Below are 18,264 nucleotides of genomic sequence, written 5' to 3'. Positions count from 1 at the left end.
GGGAAGGCAAGTGGAGCCTGGTGGATTAGGGTAGGGCCCTGCGGGGTCCTTGTGTCAGGATCAAAGGCCAGAGAGGAGCAGACCTCTCTAGCTAGTTGAACCATGAGTCACTTAACAAGCCAGGTTCCAATTTAGGTAGCCACTGTCAAGTGTGATCATTTGTTACCTGAACTGCATTATCCTGTCTGATGTGCTGCGAGCCTAGGAAAGTCTAACTAATGTGCCTGCGAAAGAAAAACATCCCTAACTTGATGGAATGGAGAACACATAATGAATGGAGCAAAGCCAAGGTCTGAGAAAAGAACCTTAAATGGGACCAATTCACAAATTAGCATTTTTAGTTTTTCTTCTCCACTGTGAGACAGTCTTTGGCCATAATCATTTTTTCCATTCTGGAAGCACCCTGTAAACAGCTGACTCACCCAGCCCCACTCCACAGACAGCCTGGTATTTCCCGATGTTTCGTCCCGTTCACTTGAGCACTGGGCTCCTACCCCTCCACCATCTCAGTGAGGTTCTCTACTTCCCATCATCTGTGAAGGTCTGTTTGAACACCAGGGGCATGTTCTCTGACGTACTGACACACTCAGCTCCTGGCTTTCTGACCCTCACTCTCTGGGCCCTCAGCCTAGCAGAGAGTCAAAAATCGTAAGCCTCATGTTCATCTCCCCTCTGTCTTCCCATTTCTGTTTTAAAACCCACCTGAAAGCTGCTATGGACTAGACGTTTGTGTCCCCCTGTGAGACAGTGATAAATCTTGGGGCTCCAAAATCACTAACCTGAAGGGAAAGGTCAAGCTGGAAACTCTTTAGGGCAAACCTGCCTCCCATTCTACTCAAAGACACCGCTCTGCTCACTGAGATAAATGCGTATCTGACTGCCTCCTTTGGAGAGACTCATCAGAAACTCCCGAGAATGTAACCATTTGTCTCTTACGTACCTATGGCCTGGAAGTCCCCTCCCCACTTCTAGTTGTCCTGCCTTTGAGTCATCCCACCTTTCCAGACCAAACCAATGTTCATCTTACATATATTGACTGATGTCTCATGTTTCCCTAAAACGTATGAAACCAACCTGTGCTTGGACCACCTTGGACACATTCATCAGGACCTTCTGAGGCTGTGTCACAAGCGCACATCCTTAACTCTGGCAAAATAAACTTTCTAAATTGACTGAGACCTGTCTCAGACATTCAGGGTTCACATCCCCAAAATTCATATGCTGAATCCTAACTTCCAATGTACTGGAGATGGCACCTTTGGAAGGTGATGAGGTCATGGTGGTGGGGCCCTCATGACGGGATAAATGCCCTTAGAAGAGACATGAAAGACAGCTGGTTCTCTCTCCGCCTTGTAAGGGTACAACCAGGAAATGGGTCCTCATGAGACACTGGATCTGCTTGCACCTTGACCTTGAACTTCCCAGCCTCCAGAACTGTGAGAAGAACATGTTTGCTGTCAAAGCCGCCCAGTCTGTGGTGATTTGTTACAGCAACCTGAAAGGACTAAGAGAGCGGCCAATCAAGTCCCACAAAAAGCTATCTTAGGACAAACAAATGCCAAGTGACAACTCAGCTTTAGTCTTCCTTTCCTTTTTTTTTTTTTTTTGAGACAGAGTCGTGCTCTGTTGCACAGGCTGGAGTGCAGCGGTGCGATCTGGACTTACTGCTATCTCTGCCTCCCAGGTTCAAGTGATTCTTATGCTTCAGCCTCCCGAGTAGCTGGGGACTACAGGCATGTGCCATGATGCCAGGCTAATTTTTGTATTTTTAGTAGAGATGGGGTTTCACCATGTTGATCAGGCTGGTCTCAGAATCCTGACCTCAAGTGGTCACCAGTCTTGGCCTCCCAAAGCGCTGGGATTACAGGCGTGAGCCACCACACCTGGCCCTCTTCTTTTTCTCCTTTTTGTTTTTTGAGATGGGGTCTTGCTTTATTGCTCGGGCTGGAGTGCGGGCATGATCACAGCTCGCTGCAGCCTCCAACTCCCAGGCTCAGGCAATCCTCCCACCTTAGCCTCCTGAGTAGGTGGGACCACAGATGGATACTACTATGCCTGGATAATTTTGTAGTTTTTGTAGCGATGGGGTTTCACCACATCACCCAAGCTGGTTTTGAACTCCTGGGCTTGAGGCCGGGCACGGTGGCTCAAGCCTGTAATCCCAGCACTTTGGGAGGCCGAGGCGGGTGGATCACGAGGTTGAGAGATCGAGACCATCCTGGTCAACATAGTGAAACCCCGTCTCTACTAAAAATACAAAAAATTAGCTGGGCATGGTGGCGCGTGCCTGTAATCCCAGCTACTCAGGAGGCTGAGACAGGAGAATTGCCTGAACCCAGGAGGCGGAGGTTGCAGTGAGCCGAGATCGCGCCATTGCACTCCAGCCTGGGTAGCAAGAGCGAAACTCCGTCTCAAAACAAAACAAAACAAAACAAAACAAAAAAAACTCCTGGGCTTAAGCCATCTTCCCTCTTTGGCTTCCCAAACAACGGGATTACAGGCGTGAGCCACCGTGCCCAGCCGTTTTAGGCTTTCTCTTTCCCAAGTGATGCAGCACACCCTCCTTTTAGAGTTAATCACTTCTTTGTCAGCCATTTCCTCTCTTATTTTGCAGTGTCCTTTGCCTTCCAGAAAACAACTAAAAGCCATCAATCATGTTTGTCCTGATTTCTAGCCACAGAGTATTGCTGCGTCCTTTCAGGCATACCATTTCTACTTGGTTATGATGAAAGAACAATAGGAGTCTGTACTGAAGTTGACAGAGAGGGTGGAAACAATGGCACCTTTTGCGGTATATTTTCTTTAGGAAAGTTCAATTAGCATTTCATAAGACTTTGGGCTAGAACACGGACCCACTTCCAAAGCCAATAATTTAGAAGAGTACTAAAGTAAAGGGCCAGAAATGGCCCTTTTACTATCTATGCAGGACTGATGTCAAGATGGTTTCAAGTCATGCTGAGATGGCCAGTGTGTCTGGGTAAAGGGACTCCCCTTCGGGCTAGAGATTCTGGCTGCAGCACTCGGCTGTTTGGTGAGCTGCCTCTGTCCCAAAGCTTCCTAACCAGAAAACAACCACATCCAACAAGTGCAGTCCAGCAGCTTCGAAACCACGCCGCCCCGTCTGCCTCCAAACCTCGCCAATGTCACTGCCTGCTGGTCTCTCCCCATGACCTTCATCCACAGGGACAAGAAGGACACATCCCTCTCCTCCCTGGCCTGCCACCAGCCACACAGAACCCTGGTAGCTGGATTTAGTTTCTCTCATTGGACTGTGGATGACGGTTTTGTGAAGAGCTGAGGGCTGGAATGATACTAGAGAAGGTGCCATAATCCCTGTGAGAATGGCGCTGGTCTTTCCCCTTTCCTCTTAAGCAATTGAGAAATGGCTATTTTAAGTTATGAATGTTTGGAGAGAGCCCGGTATCAGGGGGAGGAGGATCACCCCCAAACTCCCCCTGGCAGGCCCACGTCAGCCCCTCTTGCTCTCCACCTGCCTTCACTATCGATGCCAGTGGCAAGAGGCCAGATGCTGGGCACCAAATGTTATTTGTAACAAGGCCCTAGCTGGATTCCATTAACATCCAAATAAGAGTCTTCCTCATTTTTCATTTAACGCAAATAAAATCCCTGCCTATTTTTTTGCATGACACCTTTTTCTTCTTTGGCCATTTATAAAGCAGAAATACAGGCATAGAAAGTGACTTGCCTGGAGAAGAAGTCTGCTTGAATGAGAGCTGTCACAATATAGAGGTGTGTTCTGTTTGTTCTGTGCATAATCCTCCTTGTTAATTTCCAGCAATCTCTTCTATCTCAGGCATTGGGCCAGGTCCTGGAGATAGATACAGACTAACGGGATACTTTCCATGTAGCTTTCTACTGACTTAGTTAGAACCCATGCACAATAAGCTGTAATGTTAGGTAGAATGTGTACTGTGCCTCATGCACAGTAGAGGAATATCGGGAGCGCCTCCCACACTGAGCTGCCCAGCACTGCCTCTGCTGCACCACCTTCTGTGACCTCCTCCAGCTCCTAAGTTTGTTCTGAACACTCACAGATTCTGGTGCGTAAGTCTCACTGTGGATGAGAAAAAGACAGGGATTCAGAGCTTGTCTTAGGTTCACAGCCACATCATGTTGGAGGATCTGAAATATCCTATATTTCAGCATTTCTGAAATTGAAGAGGCTTAATTTAGAATTTCTCTCTTTATAGACTGGCTAGAATGAGGATCTGTCCTAATTTCTGATGCATTAAAATAGCCTACTTAATTAACTGTAAAAAAGGGGTGATGAAATGCTGAGTTGCTGACCATTACTAGGTCTCATAGCAACGACCCACCCTCCCCCAGTGTTGCCTCAGGTATGAGTAAGAGTTTGGGCTCTGGGCTTGGACCACCTGGGCTCGTCTTCTGACTTTCATTTCATAGCTGTGTTGTGTTGGGCCTAGGACGAAAGCTGCTGATGCCTCAGTCTTACATGGGAATGAGGAAAATAAAGGTACCTACTGCACTCAGTTCTTATTAGGTTTATATTATTTAATATGTGCATAGTACTTAGAATAGTGCCTGGCACATATAAATACTAAATAAATCTTAGCTAGTAGGAGCAGCAGCATCTTCTCTGCTATATATATGTGCACTTTTTCAATACTTAACCAATAATGTCTCATTTATCATAGTTGACCTGGTTGGAGAACATACTGAAGCCAAGCTGGCTATCTGAAGTCAGGACTTGAGTGACGTGTGTGTGTGTGTGTATCTCAGAATAAGTGGTGTGTGTGTGTGTGTGTGTGTGTGTGTGTGTGTGTGTCTATTATCTACCTACCTACCTACCTACCTACCTACCTATAAACTTACCTAACTCAGCTGATGTAGGAGTTCTGAGCATCTCTCTGTCTCTGCATTACTGAGAAAAGAATCTGTGTTCTCTTAGCTAGGAGTGACATACAATAGGGAATTTAGGGGAATGAAATTGGTATCTAAAGGAATCCTATTTAATGAATGAGATATAGGCCAAGTATCTCTTATCCAAAATGCTTGGGACCAGAAGTGTTTTGAATTTCTATTTTTTTTTAATTTTGGAATTTTGCATAGAAACAATGATATTATCCAAGGAGATGGAACCCAAGTCTAAACAAGAAAACCATTTATGTTTCAGATACACCTTGTATACACATAGCCAGAAGGTAAGTTTCTACAATACTCAAAATAATTTCGTACATGTAACGAAGTTTTGACTACATTTTGTCTGTGACCCACCAAAGAAGGTCAGGTGTGAAATTTTCTACTTGAGTCTTGTTGGTGCTCAAAAACCTTCAGATGTGAAGCATTTCCGATTTTGGATTTTTGGATGAGGGAGGTTTTCAGAAGGATTGCTGCAATACAAGGTGGTGAGGGTGTGGAATAGAATAGGAGTGGGTGGGATGGGGCATATGAAGAAAGAAGCAGGGCGTTGATGGAGAACTCATTCTTTTTCCTTCAGTGCAAATAAAATCCCTTTGTAGTATTCTGCATGACATTTTTTGTTCTTTGACATGCTCCAGGGCTGCAAGCCATTTATAAGACAGAAATAGAGTCCTTGAAACGCAGAATTCTGTCTGCTTTTGTATGCAACATTGAAGATTAATGTTTGTGAGGACTAGATAGACAGGGACTAGGGGCAAAGTCATCAGCCAGGGTGTTCTTCCTCAGTAGTTAGAATCTGCACCATCAAGCTTGCCTTGGCTTGGATGGCTTTTCCAAGTTTGGTTAGGAGATGAGCAGAGAAGTGCCTTCCTTACTGTCAGCAGGGAGCCCTGGTGCCTCGTGTCCTGGCTGTGGTGTGCTCAATCACAGATATTCCTCTGCTTGAAGTTACTACCCAGGGATTCCACTTGACAATTGATTCTGTGCTGTTTTCTGTGAAATTTCCCGAGTTTCTTTGTAATGTCTTACATGTCTATATGAAGTTGTTTTCCTAAACGGATGATCCTTTCCCTGGAAATACCAGACCATGTGTTATACGATTTGGTGTCTTCTCCCATCCTTCCTAATGACTATACCAGTGTCTCTATGTGTCACAGCACTGAGAAGATGATGAACAATCCATAAAGACCAGGCCAATGAATTAGAAATCTCTCTTGTGACGCTGAATACACAGACTGTGCAGTGTGTTGGTGAAATGGAGAAGGAGCTGAATACCTCACAAATGGTTTTTTAATGAAGACTTTTGTGTTCTCCAGCTGCCCAGAAATTCCAATAGGACACTTTTCATTAGGACTAATGTTCACATTTCTCCCTGAGAACTATCAATATCTCACCATCCACAAATTTTTAAGAATCAAGCTATGGAGACCATGGATAACCTATTTTGTATATGTTTTTCCTTTTAAAAGTAGAGTTCAATGTATGTGAATGTTTTTTTAACGAAAACACTCTCTCCTAGCAGGTGGCCTATTTTGTGCACAAATGCTGCCAAGTGCAGCATGTGATGAGTCCATAGTCACTCTTGCTGTTCAGTGTTACCTTTTGCTTCATCTGGATGCCTCCAGGAGCTGGGCTGTGGCACCCCCTACAAGGGAGCTTCCCAGACTGCGTGTATTCCTCCAAAGCCCTCAAGTGTCCTAGGAATCATTTCATGAATCCTCCATCAAGTCCCCATTTCCTTGTTCAGATGCCCCCTCATTCCTTCCTGGTTCCAGACCCTCAACAACTTGTGTATGATGAATTGTCGCAATCCTTCTGAAGGTCTCCTAGGCATCTAGCCCTCTCGTGACCTCTTGTGAAGCCTTGCATCACTTAGAATCTGTATCACAAAATTTACAACTCAAATTTTCACAACTGAAAGATGGAGTATTATTTCATGACAGCAGGATGTGTTTCTGGCCTTCCTGCTGCATCTTGAAAAATGCTGAGCAGAAACCTTACTCCAGATGGTGGGGTAAGATAGACAGCTGGAATTGCCGGGTGGCCCATGGGAGGGGTGTTGTCTGGGCCTGCGCCCCCTACACCCCTGCACCGCTCACACTGGTGTTAGCCTTCTGGGCAGTCATCAATAAAGAAAGTCAAAGAAAGCCATTGCCAAAGTTCTGAAGACTTATAGACAACAGCCTGCACAAGGGATAGTATAAATAAGTAGACACAGCTGGCAGTCAGACATTCGGGTTTGGAAATAATGATTCAAATCAATGCATTGAAGGTAGGCAGACCAACTCCAGAGAATCGGGCAGAAACAGCTGGAGTGAGCCCATGCTGGCAATTCCCTGAATGCAGCAGGTGTCAGATGATGACATAATGCACACATGATTTAATAATGGATTAGGGAATACAAGGAAAAGGTAAGAGAAAAGCAAGAGAGGCACCCGAGGAATGCTGACCAGAGAGGCACTTCATGCAGCCTCATTAGTAAAACCCAGGGACTGTGACTGTCCTACAAGGGCTTCCAAGTCTACTTGAGAGTTCTGATGCGGTGCTGACCCCATGGCACATCACGGGCAGTGAGCCTGCTGTCCATGCTGGCCGGGAGAAGCAGTGGCTAGGCAAGAGAACAAAAAACAGGGGCAGGCAGCCACCCACTAAGAGGGCATGTGGAACCAGGCAGCATGCCATTTGGAAAGCAAGTCTATATTGGAATGGTCACTATCACGGATAGGGAAAAAAAAGTGGAAAAATGTGAGATTTAAGACCCAATGCTGTTCTAGAAGCATCATCAGAAAGAGCAATAAAGCTTCTTTGAGGGAGTTACAGGACACAGACTCTCCAGGGTGGAAGGGACCTTGAAGAGCACCAAGGCCAAATCCTCATCCATCTCTCGACTTCCTTCATGACTCATCTGAAGGTGGCTGGATTGTCTGTGTCTATACCCTACCCTTACCTCACAATCTCAATCCATCCTATCTCAGAACAATTTCAAATACAGGGGAGGATCACAGATGAAGACGTTACTCCAACAGTATACATGCAAGGATGTTCTGGAAGTGCTACTTCTTAAAGACTGATTTTACAGTCTGTGGTTGAAGTGAGTTTCTCCATTTCTGGAATGCTTTAGGTCTTGTTTCCTGTCATCTTTGAAAAGTTTCATTGATAGCCCCTGCCCTCCTATTACTCTTACTTTCCATACCCTGGAAAGTATACATAGTTCTAGAATATTCCATAAAGAGAGCCAGCTAAGGATTCTTTTTTTTTTTTTTTTTTTTGAGATGGGGTCTCACTTTGTTGCCCAGGCTGGAGTGCAGTGGTGTGATCTAAGCTCACTGCAACCTCTGCCTCCCGGTTCAAGCGATTCCCCTGCCTCAGCCTCCTGAGTAGATGGGATCACAAGCGCATACCACCATACCTGGTTAATTTTTGTATTTTTAGTAGAGACAGGGTTTCACCATGTTGATCAGGCTGGTCTAGAACTCCTGACCTCATGATCTGCCCGCCTCGGCCTCCCAAAGTGCTGGGATTACAGGTGTGAGCCAGCATGCCGGGCTGGATTCTTAAATACGAATGGATTTTATCACTCTCTGCCTCTTGTCTTCACGCATTTCTTTCTTTCTTTCTTTGAGATAGGGTCTTGCTCTGTTGCCCAGGCTGGAGTGCAATGGCATAATCTTGGCTCACTGCAGCCTCCACATCCTGGGCTCAAACTATCCTCTTGCCTCAGCCTTTCAAAGAGCTGGGACTACAGGTGTGCTCTACCATGCTAATTTTTGTATTTTTTTTGTAGAGATGGGGTTTTGCCATGTTGCTCAGGCTGGTTTTAAACTCCTAGACTCAAGCAATCTGCCCATCCTGGCCTCCCAAAGTGCTGGGATTATAGGTATGAGTCACTGCATCTGGCCTTGTTTCTTCACACGTTTCTTAAATGGAGCTCAATCCCTGCACTCATTAATTGAAGGTCAAGGAATTATCATTATTCATTAGGATCATGCTATCAGATTCATTTACTAGTAGTATTTTAGTTTTTCTTTGTGTGCAAATTCTATTCATGATATGATAAAATCTGAGATACAAATCTCTGATTAATAAAGTTTTTGCTTTAGGTAAGTGTTATTATTAAATAACACTAGTGTATAATAAATAACATTTTACATTTTATAGCACTTTTTACATTTTCCCTTATGGTTCTGAAGGGACCTCACAAACACCTTTTCAATCAACGATAAAAGAAAGAGCATTATTTCTCTGTTGCAGAAGGAAGAAACTCTGAACCAGAGAAGGTGAGACATTTACTAATAATTCTGTTTTCAGTGTCTGTATGACTAGTCTCCACAAGAGTTCAGCAACAAGATTTCAAGGACTTTTCTTTTTAACTATCTGAAAATAATGAAGATCGACTCATCATACTGTAGGTGCCCTGTATATGCTTTAAAATAAGTTTCCTTTTGCTCAGTTCTTGTGCCTTTCCAGACCTTCATGACAACAGTAGGAATAAACCTACAAAGAAAGTCTATCTCAGTAGTTACCATTGGGGCCACCCAATGGACTCAACTGACTCATATTTCCCACACAGCTTTAAATTTACAGCTAGCCTCTTACTATTTTAGAAAGCCTATGATTTGAACTTCATCCAATTTTTAACTCTGCAATAAAATTCCACAGGAAATGGGTTCTTTAGAACCCAAGAAGTGCACACTTAGGCTACTGCCTACAATCAATTATTCTGCTGCTGGAGTTGTGTTGCTGGAGAGAAGACGATCCCTTCTTCCCAGAGGAGACCATGCTTTACCATATCACAACAGGCAAGGAATTGGCATTGGTCAACATTGAACCTCCTATAGGCATGATGAGGGCAACTTTTGAGCGGCATCATCCAGCCTGCCTCTCCTGGGCCACTGCAACACCTGCCTCCCACCTTGACAAGCCCCACGTCAGGCAAGCATCATCCTAATTTGGCCTTGCAAGTTGTTACACAGAACATCCTTCAAGGGTGATGCCTGAAACAATCAGTTGCCTTTTTGTCTCGAAAAAAGGCTTTGCTCTCATCTCAGCTTAGAATGTCCATTCATCACAATTAGAAGGGCTGGGCCAGCAGAGACCTCCAGAATGTGCAATGAGCTTTGTGGGCAATTACCAGTTTCTCCAAAGACTCTGTAGGATGAGGGTGAAGTGAATGTCATCAGAACGGTAGCACTGTGGTCTAAAAGCTGCATTCTGTCATAGATCAACATAATGAAATGCTTAATTTAGTTTAAAATTATTTTTTTGTGTCACTGGCCATGCCTCAACCACATACGCCTCAATATGTAAACAGCAATAGATTTATTTATTAGTTTTATTTCTGAGAAGATAAAATAATCTGAGAATTGCTTTATAAAGTTGGTAGGGTGGACCTTGGGCTGGTGGCTTCCCTTTCTGAAGCCAAGATGATTTTATGACTCACTGGCAGAAGACTCTGAGATGGTTTCTTGGTGTGGGAGGAATTGAGGTGGTGGCAGTGGGGGGTGTGCCAAAAATTTTGCATGGCCAAAATGAATGAAAACAAAATCCACATGTAAGAATGAAAGTGTTAATCAGGAAGTATTCATCTTCATACAGTAGTGAGAATTTTTAATCCTTATAACTAAGTTTGTCCTAGGAGAGCAAGTGAACAATGGCGTAGGTTTGCAGGCTCTGATGAAGACGTGAAGGTTAGTGTTTTGGTTCCTTTAGTGTTGCTATAAAGGAATACCTGAGGCTGGGAAATTTATAAGGAAAAAAGGTTTATTTAGCTCACGGTTCATAGGCCATACAAGAAGCATAGCACCAGCACCTGCTTCTTGTGAGGCCTCAGGGAGCTTCTACTTATGGCAGAAGGGGAAGGGGAGCCAGTGTGTGCCGAGATCATATGGTGAGATAGGAAGCAAGAGAGAAGAGTGAGGGGCCAGCTTTTTTTTTTAAGCAACCAGCTATTATGAGAATAGTGTGAGAACACACACATTTCAAATCCAGGGGTTCTATTCACGGGAAGTAATAGGGTGACGACTCATATACCTCACAATCTATTCATGCCCCGTGACCCTAACACCTCCCATTAAGCCCCATGTCGAATAATGAGGATGAAATTTCAACATGAGATTTAAAGGGGACAAATATCCAAACTATGGCGGATAGAAATATAGCATGCTCTGCAACTCACCGCGGGGTGCCAGCTTTTGGAATGTAAAGAGAGAGGGCAGCATGCAGGCCTCAGTGGGTGGGTGGGGATTGGGACACACTGGGCCGGAAGAAGGATGGACAGTGACGAAAAAAGATACTTTTGTCAGCTTAGCACAAGGTAGCCCTTGGGCATCACTGGAAAATGTGCCACCTGGTTGATCTGTTCTCTTCTGTTCTGATTCCTTCCTACCTTGCTTGTATAGGAGGCCCTTTAGATACCATCTCTCAGTAATCACGGTTTGAGAATCTCACCAACTGTGGGAAGGGTGAGGGCCCTTTTTGCTCCTGTGAACAGTTCAATACCAGGAAATAGTCCTCCTCCTGTTAAACAGCTCTATCCAATGTTTATAGTGGGATTCTTCAAAATTTAAAATGTTAAATTGAATATTCATTAAAATAGTAAATTAAAATATTCATTAAAATATTCTTTAAAATATTGAATCAAATATTGAATGCGTAAAAATATTTACACTACATGCAAGGTGAAATAACAGTATGCTCAACAATAAGCTTAAAACTAGAACATTTCCAGTAACTTTGAAGACCCCGTGACTCCTTCCTTTCTCTCACTAGACTACTAACAATGTGGGCTTATCATCCCTTTATGTTTTTTATAATATGCATTATAGGTGTGTGCTATATGTATGTGTATATAATCAACATAGAGTTTAGGTCTACAGGCCTTAAACATCACACCAGTGGAATCACACTGTATTCTCTGTGATTTGCTTTAGTTTTCTTGCCTAACACTGTGTTCCAGAGAGTCCTCCAAGGAGAATTCTGGAGGCCCACTGATTTCCACTGCCGTATGATATTCCATCGTGTGGCATATGGAACAATGGGGATCAAGTTTCAACGTGAGATCCCCAAGTTGATGTCTCAGTCTGGGGTGGACATGGTAGGGGTGGTAGGACGTGGTCAAATTACTTCCATTCCTCTGATGAAACATTTGGGTTGCGTTTGGGTGTTTTGTTATCACAAACATTGCTGCTACTATGATTCTTTTTTGTATCCTTTCTTTGGATTCCAATCCATAAAAGCCTAGGATGGAACTGCTAGGTCATAAGTCTACAGTCATGTGCTGCATATGGACATTTTGGTCAATGATGGATTGCGTATACATAGGTGGTTTCATAAGATGATAACACCATATTTTACTATACCCTTTCTAAGTTTAGATATGTCTAAACACACAAATGCCTACCATTGGGTTACAGATGCCTACAGGATTCAGTATAGTCAAATGCTGCACAGGTTTGTAACCTAGGAACAATGAAGCTATCCCATTATAAATTAGCCGTGCAGTAGGCTGTACCATCTAGGCTGGTATAAGTTTGCTACATGATGTTCACACAACAATCAAACCCTGAGGATACATTTCTCAGAATGCATCTCCAATGTTACATGATGGAAGATGAGATATATAGGATGTAGAAAGGTTTTAAAAAGGAACAGTAAATATCTATCCTTCTACTGACAGTGAATATAGATTCAGATGTTACACCTCCTCACCTCACCTGATTTGTTCATTGCCGTTCTGGTGGGCACAAAAGGTATGAACAGTCGGTTTTAGTTTGGAGTTCCAAGATGACTAAATAAGTGGAGCACTTTTTCATGTTTGTTGACCATTTGTGTCTTTTCTACATGCAGGTTGAAGCCTTTTGCCAATTTTCTATTGTCATTTTTGATAATATGCAGAACTTCTTTAAATATTTATATAAGTTATTTGAGAAACAGAGTGTTTATTCTGCACCAGGCACTACTCTAGGTTCTGGGATACGGCAGCAAACAAAACGAAGTCCCTCTCCTCATATGCCCCAGTACAGAGAGCAAACAAACACATATAGAATAAATATAGAGTGTGTCAATGCTCCTATGCACTGTAGAGAAAAACAGAGCTGGGCGGGAGCAAGGGAGAGGGAGCTGCAGGGTCAGGAAAAGCCTGAAGGGTGATATTCGAGCAAAGACCTGAACAGAGTAAGAGGGTGAGGCTCATATACAAGAGCCATCAAGGAAGAGTGAACACGAAGGGCGGGGGACCTGAGGAAAGGCTGGAGTGTGGGGAGGGCCTGGGAGAGAGACCCAGCAGAGAAGGGAGGAGAAGGATCAGGGCCTCCCTCACGCAGGGTTCTGGACTCTGGCTTTCACTTTGAGTGACGTTTGGGTAGGGGAGTGAGAGGAGGCTTCTGTCTGAAGGACTCTTCTGTGTTGAGAACAGACCACAGGGAGGTCAGGAAAGAAGAATGGAGAACGCTTGGGAGGCTAATCATGTGATACAAGGGAGAGAGAACAATGTCTTAGTCTGGGTGGACGTGGTGGTACTGGTGTGAAATGGTCAGTTTCTACATATGTTCTGGAATTACAGTCAAGAGGAGTGCCTGCTGGACTGGCTGGGGCACGAGGGAAAGATGGGCGTTGGAAATAATGCTGAGGGCGGTGCAGTGCTCATGCCTATAATCCTAGTACTCAGAGAGGCTGAGGCGGGAGGACTGTTTGAGTTCAGTTGAGGCCAGCCTGTGTAACATAGCAAGACCCCATCTCTATTAAAAAAAAAAAAAGAAGAAAAGAAAAAGAAAAAATAATGCTGAGATTTTTGACCTGTGCAGCTGCAAGGATGGAGCTGTCATCTTTTGAGGTTGGGGGGGACTGTGAGATGAACAGAACTTAAGTGGTTTGACTTTTCGCATGTTATATTTGAGATGTCTATTTGCTATTTGAGGGCAGGTGTTGAACAGGCTGTTGGTTCCAGGTCTTGGAATTCACGAAAGAGGTGCAGGCTGAGGCCATGCATTTAGGGGTCATCATCAGGGAGACATGAGGCAGGAAGGGCTCACCCAGCAAGCGAGTGTAGACACTGCAGAGGAGAGGACCAGGGCCTGAGTGCAGGCTCCTGGACTGTTCAGAGGTCAGGGAGGACGGAGGAGCCCATAAAGCAACCTGAGAAGGAATGGCCGGAGTAGAAGGGAGATGACACAGAAAGTGCAGTGTCCCAGGTAAAGAATGTGTTCCTGAAAGGAAGGAGGGATCAAGTATTAGGTTAAGTAAAAGGAATACGGGCCGGCTGTGGTGGAGCATGTCTGTAGTCCTGGCTACTCAGGAGGCTGAGGTGGGAGGATCGCCTGAGCCCAGGAGACTGAAGCCAACGTGTGCAACACAGCAAGACCCATCTCTACAAAAAATGTCAAAATTAGTGGGTGTGATGGTGTGTGCCTGCTGTCCTTGCTACTCAGGAAGCTGATGTCAGAGGATCACTTGAGCCCCCGAGTTTGAGGCTGCAGTGAGCTGCAATCATGCCACTCCGCTCCAGCATGGGTAACGGAGCAAGACTCTCGGTCGACAAGATGAAGAAATAAAATAAATTAAAAGATGACAACTAAGAAATGGCCACTGGATCTGGCAACACGTGACTCTGATAAGAGCTCCTCTGTAGTGGTGTGAGTGTAAGGGAGAAAGGGAGACAGAGTCAGACGACTCTTCTGGTGAGTTTGCCTGGATTCAGAGAGATAAAGAAGGTGGTACCTGGCCAGGTGTACTTTTTAAATTCTTAGAGCGATCATATTATAATGAGCGGATGAGCATGATCCAGGAGAAGGTGGGAGCAACTGCTGGCCTGAGGTCCTTGAATAGACACCAGGTGGAAGGCTCCTTGTGCACACCTGAAGGGTTAGTCTCGGATAGTGTGTGGTGAATGATGTTTGGATAGGAATCCTTTTCGGCTATTCGTATTGCTATTATTTCCTCCCAATTTGTGGCACCTTTTTATGACTAGGTATTCTTGACTTTAATGCAGGTAATCGCTCAATCGTCTCCTTTATGATCTGGCAATTGTGACCTGTTGAAGTCCTTCCTGGCCATGCAGACATCCTGCTTGGTCTCCTTGCCCTGAACCCCACAGGGCTGTCAGGATGGAAGCTCATGGTCACCAGGGTGGGCACATGTCCCCAGTGCTCTTGCTCTAGATCCTTGCTTCCATGGCAGTTTTGGCTTATTTATTTATTTGCATAGTTTTTGTTTTATTTATTTATTTTTGGCTTCTTTATTTAAAAGGTTTAAAAAATATTTATCCAATATCTTTTACAGTTGGTAGGTTTTTCAGGATATCAACTCTACTATGGTGCTAGAAGCAGAAGTAATGGCTTATGTTTCTGAAAAATATTAAAGTTGGAGAGGGAAAGATTCTCCAAAACTCTGATCTGTGAACAGTCTCCTTGGACCAGGAGATCATGGAAGAGACTTTGGTAGGGATCACAGCCCCCATCCGCCACGTGTGCACTGGGCCATAGACTTGCTGGTGGGAGACTGCCATTGCCCACTGTGAAGCCAGGTGGGGGAATCACAGCTCGAGCAGGCACCTGGTCCAGACAGGGTTGCTTCTTGGTCATTTCCTTCTGCAGTTGAAATTCATTCTCTTTTGCAGACAGAGATTGCCAGCCCTGAGGAACTCCCCACTGACAATATCCTATACACAATCCAAGCATTTTACTTGGGGTGTGTAGAGGAGATAACACATAACTGAATTTTATAATAGTAGGAAACTGAAATTTTAGGATCTAATTTTGGTCTCCGTGTCTAATAGACAAATATAATCTGCTTGTATGTTGTCATTTATTGTAATTATTGGTGTGTTTGGATTGATTTCCACTGTGTGATTTTGTGTCGTCTATGTCTCATGTTTTGTGTTTGCCCTTTGTTTTTCTTGTCCCACACTCTGATAGACTGATTTCCTCTGCACATTTCACATGCACACAGTTGGCCCTTGAACAACATGGGTTTGAACTCTGAGGGTCCACTTATATGTAAATTTCCTTTCATTTCTGCTACCCTTGAGATAGACCAACCCCTCCTCCTCTTCCTCAGCCTACTCAACATGAAGTTGACAAGAATGAAGATCTTTATGATGATCTACTTCCACTCCCTGAATAGTAAACATATTTTCTCTTCCTTATGATTTTCTTAATAACTTTTTCGTTTCTCTAGCTTACTTTATGGTAAGAATACAGTATATCATATATACAACATACAAAATATGTGTTAATTGATTATTTATCAGTAAGGCTTCCAGTCAACGGTAGGCTATTAGTAGTTAAGCTGTGAAGAGTCAAAAGTTATATGCAAATTTTGACTGTTACCCTAACTCTGTATTTTTCAAGGGTCAACTGTATATTTAAGAAGCAGTTATCTTTAAAATTTTAGCATGCAAATTTAGCCTTATTGTTTTCTTAAAAGTCTAAAGTAAATTATCATCTCTTGCTTTCTTTCCAATAAGAACATCTAACTTCCCTTTGAAATCCCCACTTATTCCCTGGTGGTCTAGTGGTTGGAAAAAAAAATGAAATCCCCACTTGTATCTACGTATTATAATTCAGTACTATAGTTCTACCTCATTTTTATCTTCCATGATTTTTTTGCAGTCAAACTCATTGTCAGTTTCTCTGCTCATCATGGCTTCTTTCTTTTTCTTCTTCCTTTTTTTTTTTTTTGAGACAGTCTCACTCTGTTGCCCAGGCTGGAGTGCAGTGGTGTAACCGTGGCTCACTGCAGTCTCCACCTTCCAGGTTCAAGCAATTCTCCTGCCCCAGTCTCCTGAGTAGCTGAAATTACAGGCACAGGACAAACACAACTGGCTAATTTTTGCATTTTCAGTAGAGACAGGGTCAAGCCATATTGACCAGGTTGTTTTTGAACTCCTGACCTCAGGTGATCCACACACGTCGGCCTTCCAAAGTGCTGAGATTACAGGCATGAGTGAGCCACTGCGCATGGCCAAGTTTTCTATAATTAAGATTTAAAATTTTCTTTCTACTGGGCTTTGGGCCCTGGGCATGGGGAAGGACAGAACTTATACTGAAGTCATTTGCGTGTTTGGATTGCAGAACTGAATTAGCTCAGGTGCTAAAAGCTGCAGCATGACTTAAGGCAGAAGTGTTTTCTCAGGTGGGTTGTCCCCTAGCAGGACCCAAGACCACTCCTGACAACTGAGCCGATCCTCCCCATCTCCGTCAAGAGGCCCTTTTCCACTCTGTGAAAGAAGCTGGCTTCCAAAACATTTTGATATATTACTAAGAAAACATAAACCAAAATCCAGCAGTCCTTATAATGGTAAGGACTGTAGCTTAATTCCCCAACAAAACTCAATGAAAAAAACAGAATATATATCATTTCAGCTATATTAGTATATGCAAACAAAGTAGAAGGAAACACAGCCAAGTGATAATGAGAGGTGTGTTTGAATCATGTTTGATTTTTTTCTGTTTAATGTAGTTTATACTTTTTAAGGAATGGAAACAGGCTTTCATAATTCAACACACAAAATTATTATTTTTAACAAAAATTTAAGATTTCTCCAGGTAGAAAGAATGCTTTTTTTTTTTTTTTGACATTGTTTCTACATAAATGTTGCTGGCAGACTGGCTCCACAGTCCACCAACAACCATTTAAAGCCTCCTGGAGACCCATCCTCTGAATTCAGTGTTGCAATTTCTGACCTTATCTGGAGGCTCTGTTTTTCCTGATACCAGGTCAAGACCCAAGCTCTCATACAGACTTACAGTCCCCTACTTTGGGTTGCACATGAAATCACCAGTAGAGCTGCCTGGTCCCACCCACAAAGATTCCATTTAATTTGTCTGGGCTGGGGCATCTGGACTCTTAAAAGCTCCCCTGTGATTCTAATGTCAGCCAGTGTTGAGCACAAGTGTCCCAGCTTGCTTGTGAGTGACTAGCAAATCTCAGGTGTTGGCTGTCCCTAGGTACTGCTTTTAGGATGTCACCCTGCCCCAATGGTTCTCAAACTTCAACTGCATTAGAATCACCCAGAGGGCTGGGCCTCATCCCCAGAGTTTCTGTTTCAGGTCTGGGGTAGGACCTGAGACTACAATTCCAACAAGCTCCTGGGTGGTACTCATGTTGTTGCTACAGGGACCATATTTTGAGAACCTCCCAGCCTTAAATCAAGGCTCAGAACACTGTTGGGCACTTTCCCGAGTCAACAGAACACAAATGTAGATGTAAGCAAGGTGAATTTTACTTAAGGTTTCACAAGGGAGGTGAAAAGGGGTTTATTTTGCACACTAAATAGTAATTTTAGTAAGAATTAAAATTCCCATTGAAAATACCTGTGCTCCTTTAACATGCTTTCAGCTCTCTTTAAAATTCTTGTTCTTTTAC

At 43.7% G+C, this 18,264-nt stretch overlaps 1 protein-coding gene across 2 annotated transcripts in view; it reads right to left on the bottom strand.

Annotated features, from left to right (window-relative positions):
- Positions 1–18,264, bottom strand: part of SLC35F3 (solute carrier family 35 member F3) — a 351,622-nt gene that overhangs the window by 50,469 nt on the left and 282,889 nt on the right. The window lies entirely within an intron of this gene.

The sequence above is a fragment of the Saimiri boliviensis genome, chromosome 14 (assembly GCF_048565385.1).
Source record: "Saimiri boliviensis isolate mSaiBol1 chromosome 14, mSaiBol1.pri, whole genome shotgun sequence".
Taxonomy (NCBI): Eukaryota; Metazoa; Chordata; class Mammalia; order Primates; family Cebidae; genus Saimiri; species Saimiri boliviensis.
This window is presented reverse-complemented; position numbering and strand designations above follow the sequence as displayed.